Below are 17,667 nucleotides of genomic sequence, written 5' to 3' on the forward strand. Positions count from 1 at the left end.
AAATAAATACAAATGCATACAAATGTATGTAAATAAATATATATATATATAATTTAAAACTCGTATAAATTAAAACTCAAGAATATGCTAACATATAGTGAAAAGCTTAGAATGTATGCTTATACTTAGAGGATACAAGAAGTAAGAAATATTCCCGGAAGCAAAATAATCTTTGCATTGCCCATGATTTGGATGATAAATGTGTTTAAAATGTTTAAAAATGTTAATTATGTTAGTTAATTTTTAACAATCGCTTCTTTTTCAATAAAAACCCTTGTAATTCCGTTTTAAAATGAATAATAAAAAAGTTATAAAGTAACATTAACTTACTAACATAAAGAATTCATTATTTACATATTATATATGAAATAAATTTAAAAAAAAAAAAATAAATAAAAATAAAAAAAAAAAAAAAAAATGGAAAATGCTTAGCATTCAAATTAATTTTCAAGAAATGAAAATTCTTCTGAAATATTAAAAAAAAAAAATTTGTGTTTGCTTTCGGGCGAATTAGTTTAATGCCCATCATCAACCAAGTTCCATTAAACGTATTATTCATCTATTGTCAATGCTCGAATTCAATTAACGTTAACATATAAGGAACGCATTTATCAAAATATTGCTTACGCGTACCGATAATTTTGAGAGAGAATCTTACAACTTCTTCATTTAAAGTAGTATGCACTCTAAAAAGCATTCAAATTCGTCATTTCTTCAGTTGACTTCTTTTGTAAGAAGTAATAGTAAAGAAGTAATTTGCCTGAATAATTGGTCTGTATAATTGAAACTCTTCCTACTACAATCCTATTCGCTTTGTATTTCATTTTAATCGTTACTCCCGTTTTCCTGAAACACAGTAACGATCTAAACGATCTTGACGAAACTTTTAAAGTAATTAATATCTGGCGTAAATAAACATAGCAAGGCACGTATTGCTACTGCTGTGCTATCTGAAAGATTCGTTCTTGTGACAGCAAATGCTAGCAAATTTGAGATCGTTTTTTAAATTGTCCGTCTTCGTTTCTCCTTTAACAGTTTTAGTATATTTAATTCTACGAGTTCTCGTATAAGCCATATCTGACCATATTTTGTGATTATCTTTTTGAATTGTCTTCTTAGTTGATTTTGATTCGTACGATGAAGTGATATTTAGACGGATATCGTTAAATCGATTGGATTTAAAATACATATATTTGTGCAGAGTAGCAGTACGTGCATGTGTATCTGAAATGGTTAGCTCTATTCTAAACATGAGGCTGCAAGATGTGAAATAAAAATTTTATCGCTGATGATGGGTATACTCATGTCTTTCAAGTTTTAATTAATTCTCTTAAACTAACTTAAATTAAAAGAACAGCATAAAAAGAAAAAAAAAAAAAAAAAAAAACAAAAAAAATTATATTTTTTTAAATTGAAAAAAATTAAAAAAATATATATAAAAAATTTTATATATTTTTTAAAATATATATATCTCTTTTTTAGAGTTTTTTTTTTTTTTTTTTTTCTATTTTTCTTAAAGAGAAATTTAATTAAATTTGTTTATCGCGCGGGCATTGAATTTTTTGTAAATTTAATTTACGATATAGCATGTACAGTCAGTCAGTCACCCCACAAAATGCAGATACTTAATTCATTGACATATTCCCATATGCAATGGAACTCGTAATTTAATATTGCTTTAGATAAGTTAATAAAAAAGATCGTTTTTTATTTTTTTTTTTTATTTTTTTTATTTAACTCGGTAACAGATTGTATTAATTAATTCTGATCACATATAAATATGTTACAAGTTTCCAATTTTCTTCCATAATGAATACAATCATATATTAATTAATCATACGCCTAGAAAGCCTTGAAAAATGATAACTTCAAACTATTAAAGCATAGGGTTACAGAAATGCAATCAATTTCTCTAACAAACATACATATGAATTCTTTTCACATTTCTTTTTATGAAATGATTAATATGTACACCTACATACGTCGTTATGTTTAATAACACAATCAATAAATAAATATATATACACATAATATCTCTCATTTAGTAATAACGTTGGGCGCTCTACGCTTTATCTATCTATTCTTACTACAGCATACCTATTGCTATACATAAATACATATTTTAACATTAGTCACAATTACATTATATATATATATTTGATTACTTATTACTACAATGATTTAAAAATAAGCAATAAAAAATGAAAATAAATATAATATGATATATATAATAAATGCAATAAATTAAATTATCGTGAATTTACAAAATGAAAAAACAAAAAAAAAAAAAAACACAAAAAATAATAAAATTTACTTATCAATTTTTTTTTTTTTTTGCAAAAGAACGTTTATTTATTTAATTACTTCACACAACAAAGTAAGTATAGCGTTAACTGATTATATAATAAAAATTTTTCATTTACTTATTAAATCAAAATTAAAGGAAAATTAATAGAAATTTTCGTTTAAAAAGCACGTTCCACTTAAATTTATAAAAGTATCAATCCCGAAATTCCTACAGAGCGGTTATATAAGTATAGTAATAGTTAATTTACCCCTTGAACTATCCCTTTACGGGGATATAAACTCGAGGCTTACCAGAGTTTTAATGTTAGGACATTTATATAGAAATAACCGTGTTCCCTTTATTACATCTATTAACGAAGGATCGGTTTATGAGAAGGTTTGGGACCCCCAGAAGCAAGCTTCAGAGACGACACTATAATATCTACGGAGATGAACTAAGACAGGTGTATATTGGTTTATGTCAGACGAGGGCACTCTCCTGGGCTTTTAGTTAAGTATAAAAAAAAACTTAAAAGATGTCCTGTTCAAAAAGATCGCATGTTTTCTGGTGGACAACAAAATAGACGTATATGCAAGAATTTAGAAATATCGCAAACTCTGTACTTAAAAATAATTATTTTTATAGAAATCAAGTCAGGCAGTCAGTAGCCGGAATAACCACTATCGTTTGTAAGGACAAGTTCGATTTTTGTAGGCATGGATGAAATTAATTATCACAGTTCTCTACTGAGATCATACTTTTTGAATATTTTTCCACAATGCACCTACAGGAAACATGACGTCTTAGTCCTTTCAAAATATTCTGAAGAGGGTCGAGTGAGACGGCCATGCAGTGACATCCGAGTTATGTTCCCGGAACCCCACTTTCGCCAAACTACTGAATGTTTCGGATCATTATCCTCCTGAAATTTGTTTTCTTTGGCGTGGGTCAAAATTACAGTTTCCAAAATTTTTATAAACAAATCTATCGCTACCGTTAAAGTTTCCTGAGATGTTTCAGATCGACACTTCCAAGAAAGGTAGTGCCATATCATAAGATATTTTCCGCCATGCCTCACTGTTTTTTCAATATATATAAATTATATATATATATTCTTGATTAGCATCAAATTCTGTCCGTTTGTCCATCTGTTTGATGTGTATGGTAGACCTTCTTCTGGTAAGAATATTGAAAGTTCTTGCACGGAAGTTGGTAATGGAGTAATGGCCTAAATCGACCAAAGACACGCGTACAATACAATAGAGACTGGGAACACATCCATTTTTGATAAATGGAAAAAATCAGTCACGTCCAAGAATAATAGATGTTTAACAGCCAAGTAACATTTTTACTTTTTTTACTTTTTTTTTTTTATGTTGGACACATTGCGCTTAGTTGCTTTGAGAATTAACACAATTTCGAGATATTGATCGACATTCTTTTTGATTTTCTTTCGTTAATTGTCATAAAATTAGTCATCGCGATTAAAGTGGTTTTCTTCCAATTTTTACCCGATCGTTCTTACGTCCTGTACTTTTATATTTTTGCTGTGGTGATCGCTCTGGTATTCCGCACAGCACGCTGTTGAGGTTTGATCGAACATGTGCTTTCTGACGCAGTGTGTTGTGTTCTGTGTTCATGAGCGCGTCGGTTCGGTGATTGTTGCGTTGCATATATGCCGAGGTAAAGAAATCATTTTGGTATGAGTTGCATAAAGTATGAGTTGCTTATAAATTTTCTGCGGCAAACATAAGGCAGCAAAAATTTATACTTATGCAAGCAACTACAAATCTAAAGCGATATTTTATGTTTACGATATATAATGACGATTGCACGCTTGAAGCGATCTTTTATTGAACGTAACAAACGCAATCTAGGTTGGAGAACTCTTCGCATTACCTTGAGAAGAAGAAATGGAAATTGATTTGCAAGCTTCCAAATAGCGAACTTAAGGGAGGAAATCATTGCAAGTTTTTCATTCATTTTTATTAGACCTTTTTAGGACGCTTTAGATATGAAGAGAAAAAAATGCTTTACCTAAAGGATATTTTTCTGTTGAAATTTCAAACTTTCATCAAACTAAATGAGAAGAAGAATTATCTGTGGTCAAGGAAATCTCTTCTAGAAACCTACAGCCTCATAGCCTTACCTCTTCCTTTCTAATATCTCTAATCGACTGATTGATAGATTGATTGTTAAGCCTCATCGAATAGACATGAGAAATCGGTTCGGCTTCAGGCAGGAAAGAAAAAGTCATTGATGAAAATTTTAAAATGAATTAATTAATTTTGCTTTAAGCTGATGTGCGTTATTGGCTTTTTCTCTGCACTCTGTAAACCGCTTTTCACTTTTTTATTTACATTTACGTAAAGGATACCAAACTTACGATAGTACAGCTGTGATTGCAAGCGCGCACACCTACAAAATAAAATGAATATGTATACGCTGTACTGTTGCTGAAGATATTTGACATTTTTTTTTTTTTATATAGAAAGAAAATCTACTTCTTTTCGCAAATAACGGCGAGCGATCGTTTCATATCGAATTGCGTTTAAATTTTACTTATATACTCCTTTTTTTTTTTTTTCGTTTTTCTTGCACGCGTCGAAGCGCAACAATTTGCAAACAGCGAATGTTTACTTTACGCGCACACACACGATAAAAAACAAGCTAAAACGGACTTGGACATGAATGTGGCTATGTAATATATAAACTTAGCATAAGTTATATTTTCATTTACGTAAATGCATGTATGAACATGTGCTTTGTAGTGTTAGTAAATTAGATGGATATTAACGTGTAACTATCCGCGACTAATTTGACTTAACGTAATGTTACGAAAATGCCAGATACGATGAGTGAAGTTTTTATGAAAGTCGATTGATTTTTTAAGAAACGAAATTCCAAAGAAAGCCAATGGAGCTCACAATTTTTGAAAAAATGAACAGGATAATTCCGCTAATGCGGAGCCTTTGGCGGGAAAAGAGATTATCACAAAAAACAGGTATTGGTAGCTTGCTTGTGACAGGGTATGCAAGCGGAAAGGGTATACGAACGGACAAAGCCGGAACGAGAGTTAAAGCAAAGTTCCTGTAAGTAATTTGTAAATAGATATTTTAAGAGTTGTAAATAAATTCTAGACTAACCTAAAAATCACAATCCAAGGTAGTCGAATAAATAACCTAAAATCGCAATGGGCGCTTACAATGATAAGAAAGAGGTTAACATTTCTGAACTGACATACTTATGATATGGATGTCATTAACGGCGTTGCATTTTATTCTGTCTTAAATTGGAAAAAAATTGCAGTTGAAGTTACGATAATGATAAAGTTGGTTTGAAGTGAACGTGCAAGAAGCTATGCAAGACTTAGAAAGTGGTTGGCGAAAAATTTCAAGTTTGTAGAAAATGAATCTTCGTATAAGCAAGTCCTTTGCCCACAAAGCACAACCTGAGTAGTGCTCTTCATCCTGGGCTGGAAACTTACGGGATCACTCTCCAAATCTGTCTCCTTCTGATACCGCTCCTGACTGCGATCCGGTCATATTTAGCAAATCAGCAGCTGACAAATGTTGAAATCTTGAGGTACCTATCATAGAAAGGCAACCGCAAGTTACCCTAAAAGTGGACAAAGGCCATAGGTAATAAAAGTACATATTTCGATAATTCAGCTTTGTAGGGAGCATTTTTTAATATACTTCTACACCTAAGAAATAACAAACGATAAAATCTTGAAGTGCTTGCCAAAAAATTTCGTTTATTTTAACCGCCCAATGGTTTATGCATTAATATAAAAGTTTATTTAAAAAATGTTTAAACCTAATTTATTCGGAGCCATTCTATTTGCCGTCCATATAAAAGCACTCATTAATTCCATATGTGGTGGTATCCGTGGATTTCCGTGGAATGTAGATCTGATATACTTAGCTTGTCTTATTCTACCCGCTAGGCCTTTTTATTTAATACCTACATAAAGTGTATTGTTAGGAGAGAAATAATCCGAAATTTCATGACGGCTGTCGCGTTGAGTATGCGAACTAATTGACTTTACTATGTTTTTATCGGAACTAACGGTGTGTGCAAAGTTTGACCATGACTTAAAATAGAGAACTGTCTCAAATATCGCAAGTCGAATGGAAGCAATTCGTATAAAAAAGGCTTGTTGAATATTGAAATCCCTTAAGAGCTGAAATAGCTCGCAATAATTGCTCCTTTACTTGTTGCAAATATCTTTTTTGCGAAATCTAAGATAAAAATTGCTGCATTTTGTTAGCAAACTTTTTAGTTACTGAGAAATTTTCCAAAACTTTACTTGAAACGGTAACAATAGCGATATAATGAACGATGCACACGCAGCTATCCGATCGAGGAAATTAACCTGAGTAAACGTAATTGTTGAATATGCATACGCAGCTATTATATTAAACATGGTTTTCTTGGTGTGTGAGTGTGTGTGTGTGTGTGTGTTTCAAATTTTATCAGATAATTGTTTTAGAATATCTTTTCTATTCGTATCCTTCATTGAATGTGCAAAAGCCATAGAGAACTTTTACAGGCGAACAAAAAATATTTAATTCAACATTTGTTGTTGGTGAAGAAAGGAAGAGCAATTTGAATAGGAGAACAAAGCAGTTAAGATTGCTATAGTAGGGCAACCTCGGCGATTGTATGCCCTACACCGCTTCGCTTACTTCGTAATACATTAAAAATTGTACATTATTTTTGTGTTAATAGATAGCTTTTTTTAAAGCTCTCCCATTAAACGACACTCAAATGTCAATCCGCTTTAACTTTAGCAAGCTTAATTTACTTGTCAAATATTTTATTACTTTCCAGCTGCTTCTTTCGTAGTGAACGATAAATTGGGCTTTAGAAAGGTCGCCATAGACAGGTTTCCGGTTCGGTCTAAAAAATAGATCTGTGTGATTCAAATTCAATATGGTTGACTAATTAACGACAAATGTCCATCATAAAATATTAAAAATTAGACCTTTCTGGCGTATAGGTTTATTTTTCATTAACCCCTAAATATGTTTGGGATCTAAAAAAACAGATCTACGTGGTCCAAGTTCGGTAAGATTAATTTTTATGTCATATTACTGTTATAAATGAACTTTCGTAAGGAAAGGACGCAAGGAAAATAATCATATAGAGATTCATTTGTCCCATTCAATCCAAAGTTTTCAAATCAATTTAGAATGTCAAAGTACTATTACTAAGCGATTTTTTCCACGAAATTCTAAAAATTATTTTTTTTTTGCATATAACGACTTTTCAAAATGAGGCGTTATGTGGGGACTGGTCGAGAAAATGGACCGATCCGAACTAATTTCAAGAGGGTTCGTACTTGGGGTCAAAGCACGTCAATATATCAAGTTTCATCGAAATATCTCGAACATTACGACCTGTAGGTTGGAAACAAGAATACATGGATAGACGTCTGAGAAGCCAGAAAATGATTGTGAATCGTTCGATTGAAATAAAACGTGAATTTATCTCAAGCGTTCGTCCATATAAACTTAATATACCCTGTAACACAAGTGCTAGGTTGTGTGGTGTAATTGTGTTTTTGCACAAATTCGTTTTGTTTCAAATGCTTTTACGGCCGTTTATTAGATTATTTCTACATATTTCTCCGAGTTTTCAGACTTTTTACTTTTTTAATTAAAAAATTTCATCTTTTCGTCTGTCATTAATGAAACTTGTTTTATCTTCATTTAGATTATGGCTGTTTGTTAACCTTATAAACAAAATCTAAATTTAATTTTCATATAATAGTCATATGGATCTTGTCTTTGAGGAACGGCACACATTTACTGCAGTCAGCCGGCTGTAGCTAAGAGCTGAAATTGCGTAACTACACTTTAATTTACATATGTACATTTGTATATGTATAATAGACATGTATATATGTATACATTGGTAACAATTAATTTCTGGTATTTATTTAAATGAGTGACTTTGGGCAATTCGGGCGGAGAATCGAGTGCCGCTGTGTATTTTCCATATAAGTATTTGTATTCATTGTTGTTCCCGTTTCGTCTCGACCGTCACTTGCGTTACTTCAAATACTTATACAAATGCAGGACGTCCTCAAACGAAGTGGTCTCTGCAAAAGCGTGAGCTAAAATAAATGCGGGAAGTGTAGAAAAAATATGAATTTAACAAGATAGGGCAATACTTCGCACTACCAATGAAATCATTTATTTATGCATTTTAAGAAAAAAAAAAAAAAAAAAAAGAAAAGAAAAGAATAAACATGGGGGTTTTCTTTACGGTTATCTTAAAGAAGTGGTGCCCATTAATGAGACACAAGCCTTGGAATAAAGCAGTATTGCATAATATGCTTAACTTTTCTGAGGCACTCTGCTAATGTGTTGGAGAAATTTACAAAAATAAAAATTACATTATGCACACAATATATATGTTGGGGCGTAAAGTAGGTTTTACGACGCTTCATGTTAACTTGTACTAAATCATCATATAAAAATGAATGAATGTATATGTAAATACGTTTGTGTGCTTAAAATGTTGCGTGGGTCTTTCGACAGATTTCTGCGTTTTATACTAAGTAGATTTATTGGTTTCTTCGCTTTTATTAAATCGTTCCTTGGCAACTACAAAAGAAAGCCTACTCCGTCTATTCGTCTCTCAGTTAGGTGCATTTCATTGACGTTTTGTCTGCGTACATTTTGATGTGAATCATTATAAGAGTATATATGCTCTTATTATCTGTGGTTATGTGAAATTCTTGGTTTGATTTTTTGTTTTGCTTTGGTTTTTTTCTTTTCTAAAATTTTATTTACGCCATCAACTAAGACAACGTAAGTATAAGTAAATAAGTGGAAAAACGACCAGGAAATAAATGTTTGCTTTTCGATTTTAATATGTGAAAATAGCAGACAACAGGATGCTGTGGGAGTAAATGAAAGGATCAACAAGTTGCATTAAAGCTGCTGCTGGTGTCGTTGTTATTGCTTTTATAGCACACGACCCTAAATATTTTCTATTTTTTTTTTTTTTTTTTTTTTTTTTTAGAATAGATTTATTGCCACGAGAATTTCTGGTTTTTGTCATGTTTATTGTGCCAGTTCGTTTTATTTGCTTTTCTTTTTTCCGCACATTTAATGCTACATATTACCCTTAATAGCAATTGTTGCTTTATTTTACCCGGGGTCGCCAATACTAAGTATTATTGTTATGCATTGTAGCCATTCTTACATTGCCAGCTGCTTGCGACGTAACAATTAATATTAATGTCAAACCAATGGGTGCCGTAACGGTAAACGCAAAATTAAAGGCGAACAAACTAACAGCTAGTGGCAGGGGTAACGCGTTCGATTTTTAATTAAATTTTATGCTTTAAAATAAAAAACAAAAGCGAAAATACCATAGTGAGCCACGGTCCGTCATTAAATATCCTACACCACCCTACACTTATTCACATAACGACTATATGAGCAGCGGCTGGAAAGATGCTCCGATCCAAATCATTTTCAATAGCATTCGTCTTTAGGCTAAAGCATGGCGCTGTAGTAAAATTCATCAAAATATCTCAAAAATTGCGGCCTAAACACAAGTAAACGAGACAGACATACGGACAGACAAATTAAATTGATCGATTACATCGATTCAGGAAATGATCCTGAATCTTTGGCCAAAAGGAAGCTGGATTCATTTTAGCTCCCTCTTGGTATTGCATACATCCACCCAAACTTATTGTAGCCTTATATAACAAGTAGTGAAGAATATAAAAAATTCTTAGCAAGAGAAAAACGGTTACACCTTCGTTCGCAAGCAGATATATACGGCCAACTTTTTTACTTTCTATAATGTTCTCTATTCTACACAACCTCTGCTTGTTAAATTTGCGTGGATATACAAACAACAAACATCAAGCCACCTTTTCCTACATCGCCTAGGAATCACTGTCTGAGTCGATCTAACCTTATCTGGCTACCTTGATCTCTTGAGTTCAATCTACATGTTGCAATTTTTCGAGATATATTGATGAAATACGGTACACCGACATGTTTTGGCTGATGGACTAACGCTACTGAAATTGGTCCAAATCAGACGACTTTTCCCATGCAACGTCTTATTTTGAAAAGCCGTTTTATGCAAGAGATATAAGGTTTTACGAATAACTGCATTAAGCATAGTGATGTTGGATATTAGATTGTGCGCCGAAGACTAATATGGTTTTTGTTTATTTTTTTTTTTTTTTTTTAGTTTTCTAAAGCAAAACAAATAAGAACACTATAGTTGGGCAAGATAAAGCATTACATACCCTACACTATTAACCCTAGTAGAGTTATTCACTCGTTTTGATAATAATACATCGAAAATTATTTATTTATAAATTATTATTTTGATGCAAAGTCATACTCTTCATAAAATCCGGCACTTTGCAGGATTTCGAAAACATCACATAATATAATTCGCATATAGCGAACTTAATTTACTTCTCAATAATGTTATTATTTTTCAGTTTCCGTCAAAAGGAACTAGAAATTAGACTTTCTTGCCGTATATAAGTTTGTTTTTTCCTAATAACCCTTAGATTTGTTGGGATCTAACAAGTACACCTATGTGATCCAAACACTTTACCATTAATTTTTTGTGACAAAATGCTACCATGATAGCATACAAATAGATTACATCGCAAAATACTAAGAATTAAATCCTTTACTGAAGGGCTTACTATTCATGAGAAATCTTTCAGTCTGGAGTGGATTGCAAAAAGTAGATCTATGGTGTTCAAATTTGGTCCACGGCCAGACAAGCTTAAATCTATTCAGAAAATCATTCTGAATCGATCGGTCGTTCGAAAAGGAGAATCTATTTCAAGCCATCTTGCGTGTTAGGTGCGTCTGCACAAACCGCAACTGGGGCCAGGGTATAAAGTTTATAATAAAAGAAAGAGATAGAGAATATTCGCTGCATGTTATGAATACTGCTGGCAAAAAGGTGCGATTTACCTGAAAAATTAATTGCAAACATTTTAATAATTCGTTTAAATACATTCGTTACATAGGCGATGGATATAAAATCTCTTATTATGCTTTTTTATCTATGTTGTCATCATCCTTACCACAGAGGGATGTTGGCAGCTGATTTTGGAAAGAATACAACAATTTTTCATTAATATTGCTGTTGTTATTATAATTCATTCATAGACCAAAGAAATCAATTCTAGAAGGGATGAGTAGGATGAGCACCAGCAATTAAGATAAGCTGCATATTTTAAAAAAGATGGGTTAGATGGGTTAGTCTAGTTATTGTAATAAAGTTAAATATATATCGAATTAGAAGCTTCAAATACGAATCTTCTTCTAATTGGAAAATATAGTTTAAGAAAGTCTTCGACGACGCAAACGCTGACAGATGTTTCAAAGTATTTTGCAACGAGAACGAAGTGTTGTCTTTGAGAATTCCCCCAAAAAAACGAAAAAGAAAAAATTTCGATGAAAGGAAATTCAGAAAGGAAATCAACTCTTTTCTCTTGGTTGTTTGCGCGTTACGTGACTCAGTGTTATTGTGCTAGCAGATCATTTTATGATGTCTTCTTGCATTGCGCGCGTTTCATCTCCGACTTCCCCTTTCAATTGCACTCAACGAAAATAATTGCAAGCATCTGTCTATTAATAGTTTGTCATCGACTGTTACAGTAAATTGCACAACTTTGTAATACACTACCACGTCCATCGAATTCAAAGTTTTATTTTCGAGTCATGAACATTGATATTTGATCTGATGTTTGGTTTGATGTTGGGCGCAAACTCGGATGAACTTAAAATAATAAGATTTCTGTGATGAAGCTCTTCCTGCTATGGATTTAGAGCAGCATTTATATATATTTTTGAATGCATTGATCGTCTGTTTCTCTGCTTTTAATCAGGCTCAACATTTGTCATTTCTTCAGCTTTAAACTTTTTCGGTTGTGTTTTTGTGCCGACAAAACCATTGTTTTAAAGCAAATTGTTTAGAGATCCCTTTTCTCTACTTGTTCAGCATCCTTTTATAGATGAAGTCAGATGTTAGATGACAATATCAAAGCACAGAAATTCACAAGCATATATATTGCATGAAGACTAGCATCCGCACGTTTGCCACATACGAATGCGCCGCCACAAGGCTGAGGTTTGTTTCAACTACAATGCAATATTTAGATTGTCAACTTCGGTTTATTTGCATTGTCGCATATTTATACCTATAGAAATTCTACAGAGTACACCCTATATACACAAATGCGGTTCAATTAATGGTAAACAATGCAAATGCCACTTACACCGCAAGTGTACATTTTATTAAAAAGCAGTGAGATCAGGAAACATTACGTGAATGCGATTCTCCTTTGATATCTTGCTACACACCATTGCTTGTAATATATGTCGTATAAAACCTTTTTATTACTATTACGACAAAGTGAATGAAAGTCGATGACGTTAAATGGTTTGTCTTGTTTGTAAGCTTTAAAATTTTTCTTTGAATATTTTTGTAACTTCCCATAAGGTCCCATAGTATGTGTGTACATAAATTAAAAATTAAAAAAAAACTCCTTTTTTTTTTTTTTTTGAAGAAAAAACTACAAGAAATGCTAACTAGAAATAATGCAATTGTTATGAAATTTTTCCATTCCCTTTAGACACTTGTTCGACGCCCAGAAATTTCGTATTCTTACATATTTCCTTGAAGAAAATTTGAAGTTTTGCGTTAATTGGGTGCACATAACCCGATCGCTTTGCTTCCAGCTGAAGCGAATTATAGGAGGACTTTTATCAACATTTGTGTGCATGAGTTGTAGATAGCGCTTGCGAATTTATTATGATAATTGAAACATGAATTATTCATGAGTGTCTTTAGTGTCTGCAATGTTCAATGTTTATCGCTGTTATGCATCAGCGATATGGGTATGCGATACAGATCGTTGAAAAAGAAAATTCAATAGGAACCTAACAAAAAACTTGCAATAAGTAAAAACATAATCTAAAAAGATTTTACTCGTTCTACACGTATTACTTGAAAATTATGTTATAAATATTTTGCTGTAAGAGAAAAGCGAATTTTTTGGTCGTATATATATACGACACTAGTTTTAATGACAGACATACTAATCTTAACAAGTAGACAGATGTGTCCAGTAAGTGAGGAAGTCATGCCCCATCCTTATACCGTTAGACGTTTGTTAAGGTTTCAATCGTTTGAAAAATTCCACAACGATTAGGATTTTAGCGCTAGTAAATGTATTATGTCAAAGTTTCCTTTGTTAATTTCGCCACTTACAGTAGAGTTTCGCTGCTTTACAAATGAAATGAAAAATTTTCGATTTCAATACTTTCTTTTTAGTTTCCAAGAGATTTGTGAGCAACCCAGAGGACATTTATCTATCAAGTTGGAAAAGAGCTTTTCTTTCGTAGCCTAATCTCTGAATGTCAGGTTAAGAACTTTTATGAGCAAGGCATAATTTTTATGTCCTTAAGTGATAATATCATCTTCACTAAAAGTGGAGTTTTGCATGAAGTTTGTTTGAGAATACAATCGAGTTGCTTACTTGCTTTCTCGCTGCCGTCATATCGCAGCAACAACAACGTAACAATTTCACAATTGAAAAAGTAAGTCAGCTGGTCGGTTTAGAAAATATTTACAGAATCTTATCGATTAAAATTTCAAGGCATCTGATCGAATAAAAGCTGAAGTATCCAGCAGTCTCAAGTAATACAATGTAGAAGAAATTTATGTCTTAACCTTAAGTTGGGACGCCTAAGTGCAAAACCTTTTCCATCATCAATTGCGCATAGTTGCGCAGATAGACAGATGAACAGACGGACATTGCATTCTAAATTTGAAACTGACCAAGAATTTATATACTTTATGAGATTTTTCAGGTTTGTTTCTGCGCCCTATAAAGTTATTGAAAAAGAAAATTAAATTTTGATACCCCATAATATTGGGCAAGCGTGGATAGATTTTCCGTTTATGTAAAGGTACTACAGCATCGCCTACAGAACATGCGTTCGAATCGTTGTGCACTTATCTGCTATAGTTTGTGAATAATAAGCAAAAAACCAATTTTGTTATTCTCTTTGCTAAACAGAAGTGTTCTCAATATACGTGGTACAGTGAACGTGTCCTTCGACCGATTTGTTTCAACCAATATCAACCTGCGTGCAAGAACTTGCAATGTTTTTGCCAAATTTGAAGTCGAAGAATGCTTACAACAGACACTATATAGACTTGGACAGACGGACATGCTTAAATCGGTTTAGAATTTTATGCTAATCAAGAATATATATACTTTCTGAGCTCTCTGAAACTTCGTTCTAGACTTCCGCTTCAAGTGATTTGATAAAGTGAATATGCCCTTCCTTGCTGTATCCTGCGATGATATATATATATATATATATATAGGCAAAAATCACGAAGTGATATTACCGTTTAAATTGATTTTCCAAGTTCATCGGTACGTATTTTTATTCTTTATATTTAACAAAGAAAACAATACTCGTTTAATAGCGATAATGAGCGCCGTAACTAATTGTAGTCGCTTGCACAACACAGTAACGTGAAAGAAGAAAGAACTCCTCATAAAGTGTTGGGCAGTTGAAAAACTTTTAGCACAAAAGAGCTTTTTTTTTTTTTTTCATTCAAATAATTACTGATACCATCTTAATACTGCGTGTCTTTCGTTTAGTATCATTGCATGCCATCTCATAGTAAACGGTGTAATATTTAGAGATTGAGAGAAAATCAACTTGAATCAAATTATAACTTTTGAAAAGTTTTATCCGCTTTATCTCGCAGGAGAACTTTAATTTGCAATCTTCTAGTAAGTTTTTTTAACCTTCATATTTTCCTCCTTAGCTGCTTAGTTGCTTAGTATCGCCATCCTCTAAAACAAACAAAAAAAATAAGTAAATAAATAAATAGAATATCGAAATAGCAGCAACAACGAGAACATTAATAAGACAACAAGGAAAATTCTTTCAATAGTTATACTAATTATTTGTGATTGTCTTGTTTCATCCGAAATGCTATCTATATTTTCTATATTAATAATCTTGGAAAATATTATATACAGCTACAGTTATAGCTACAGCTACAGCTATGTACGTGCGTATGTTTATAATTTCCCAATAATCCTGTTGCTTTCGTTTCCAGTCTTTTTGTGCATCCGTTTGTACATGTACATGTACATGTACATGGACAAGCTATCAAGCCATCTTAATATATGTATAGGGGGATGGATATGCAGACACCTTTTCTCTCCCCTAACTAACTTACCAACTAGTTGAATATATAATGTTTTGCTAGTCCTTTAAAAATGTTTTCATTTTTATTCCCTCATAACTGTTGCTTTTTTCAATGTCAGAGATTTTTAAAGTCAAAAGAGAGTTAATACGAATATCGAGAGAAAGTATTATAGCGGGAAATAGGGAGAGAGAAAGAGAGAGAGAGAGAGAGAGAGATAGACAGAGAGTGTGTGTGTGGGAGAGAGAGAAAGGGAAAGAGAAGGCATATATGTTCGCGTGTGTAAGAGAGAAAAAGAGCGTAAAAGAGAGAGAATATTAGCATTTTGGAAAGCTCTTCTAATACACTTTTAACAATGCTTGTAGCGTATACGCCGTTATACTCTACGTGGGGTAATCGTTAATATAGTAAATATAGTAACGTTTGTTGCTTCCTATGCGATGCTTGAAAATATACCGTGTGTGTTCAGTTTTCCTGTTGCTTCTCTAGTGTTTGTGTTCGCTTCGTACAAGTAACGGTTGATTATTTTTAGTTGAATTTTAGCTAAAAAGCATAAACTTTTTTATTATTATTATTAATATGTTTTATTTTTTTTATTTTTTTAATTTTTTTTTAATATATAAAACATCTATGAACTTGCAGCAGCATACAAATATTTAACACGGATTTGATGAGCGCTACATATAAAACGCGTACGTATGTTTATATTGCATAAACAATTATTTATACGCATACATGCGAGTACACGGACGCACTTTCTTTTTACCTACATGTGTGTATCATTTTATAATTGCATTTTTATTCATTAAATTTGTACGGTTTATAGGAATATCACCGCTTAATAACGCTTAAACTAATTGTTATATTGCTGTTCCTGTTGTATTAACAAACAATTTAAAGCCTTTGCATAAAAACTTCTTCCTTAGAAGATAAAGCAAAAAAAGCAAAAAAAGCAAAAAAAGCAAAAAAAAAAAACACAATCATCAGCAATCGTTAAATTAAATCGCGGTTTGCTCGTTTGAGAGATCTTATGCGTGAAAAGATAATTTCTTTTTTTTTTTTAAATGCGCAACTTATGCGCAATACGTGGAAGTAAACATCTGAGACCATATGAATTTCAATTAGCGCAAGGTTCTGAATGAAGTTGAAGAACTCTGTTCTTTTGTTTGCTGTTACAACTTCTACGGCGTATTGTGTATTGCTTTGATAACGAAAGTATTTAAATTTAATAGTCATAGGACATATATATATATATCCTTGCAATTTAAAAGAAGCTGAGGCAATGCCAGTTTTAAGATATTATTCTTAGAAATGTGAAATGTAGATATCGATCGGCCAACCTATTTATCTCTGGTAAGAAACCAACTTTTGTTATTTTTGTCGATTCGCGTCCAAAGCGAGTAAAATCCCTTGCACGTCTTTAAAAACATTTGCAGCACACTGCCTATTTATTACATTTCGTATATGTTCTTCCTATTTTTTTTTTTTTTTTAATCAAATCATTTACTGTCTAAGATTTTCAAGCCAAATTTCGGCAGTATATTTTTGTTGTAATTGGCCCGAAAAATCGAAGCTAACTTGTCGCCCTTTGTTCTCAGGAAGTTGCGTTGGGGTTCGTTCGGCTCTTTGCTTCCTTTTGAAAATAGATTGCTTTCATAAGCCTTACCATCACATGAGAAACGTGAATTTGTCCTTGGTGTTTCCTCTTTAGTTAAGTTAATAAATGGTACTATAGACTCGTTGCGGCATTACTTGGTGAGATGCACTTCAATATCTCGAACCGTTTCTTTCTGGAAACTTTCTGGAAACCTTTTGCTCAACCAATACGGATCTCTTGCAAAAATCTGAATGATATCAACAACTTAATCTCAATATCGATTTCTTTAAATGCTATCAAATCAACCCACCTTAATACACACGCTTTGTTTTTGTCGTATCGTAATTAATTTTTAATTTCTGATACCTTGATATGATTTTCAAATTGAACTGAACATGTTCACTGTCATCGGTCGTCTAGCTTTTACATGTTTTCAACGGTTTAAGTACTCGGCCCCGCAACCTGTCGCGGGTCTGTTCCTATGCTAGATATGCTTGTTTTTTGTTACACGTCGTTATAGTTTCGTAAGAAT

The 17,667-nt window shown here is 32.5% G+C and overlaps 1 protein-coding gene across 2 annotated transcripts in view; it reads left to right on the forward strand.

Annotated features, from left to right (window-relative positions):
• Positions 1-15,982: 15,982 nt before the first annotated feature.
• The window catches only part of LOC119632710 (regulating synaptic membrane exocytosis protein 2), a 114,214-nt gene continuing 112,529 nt past the window's right edge, over positions 15,983-17,667 (forward strand). Inside the window, exons 1-2 of one of the 2 annotated variants that reach the window (XM_038025773.1) lie at positions 15,983-16,049; positions 16,181-16,230. The gene's annotated coding sequence lies outside the window, so the exon portion shown is untranslated. Of the gene's footprint in view, positions 16,050-16,131; positions 16,231-17,667 lie in introns of those variants that run through there. The other variant, XM_038025772.1, reaches the window with a different exon arrangement.

The sequence above is a fragment of the Glossina fuscipes genome, unplaced genomic scaffold (assembly GCF_014805625.2).
Source record: "Glossina fuscipes isolate IAEA_lab_2018 unplaced genomic scaffold, Yale_Gfus_2 1, whole genome shotgun sequence".
Taxonomy (NCBI): domain Eukaryota; kingdom Metazoa; phylum Arthropoda; class Insecta; order Diptera; family Glossinidae; genus Glossina; species Glossina fuscipes.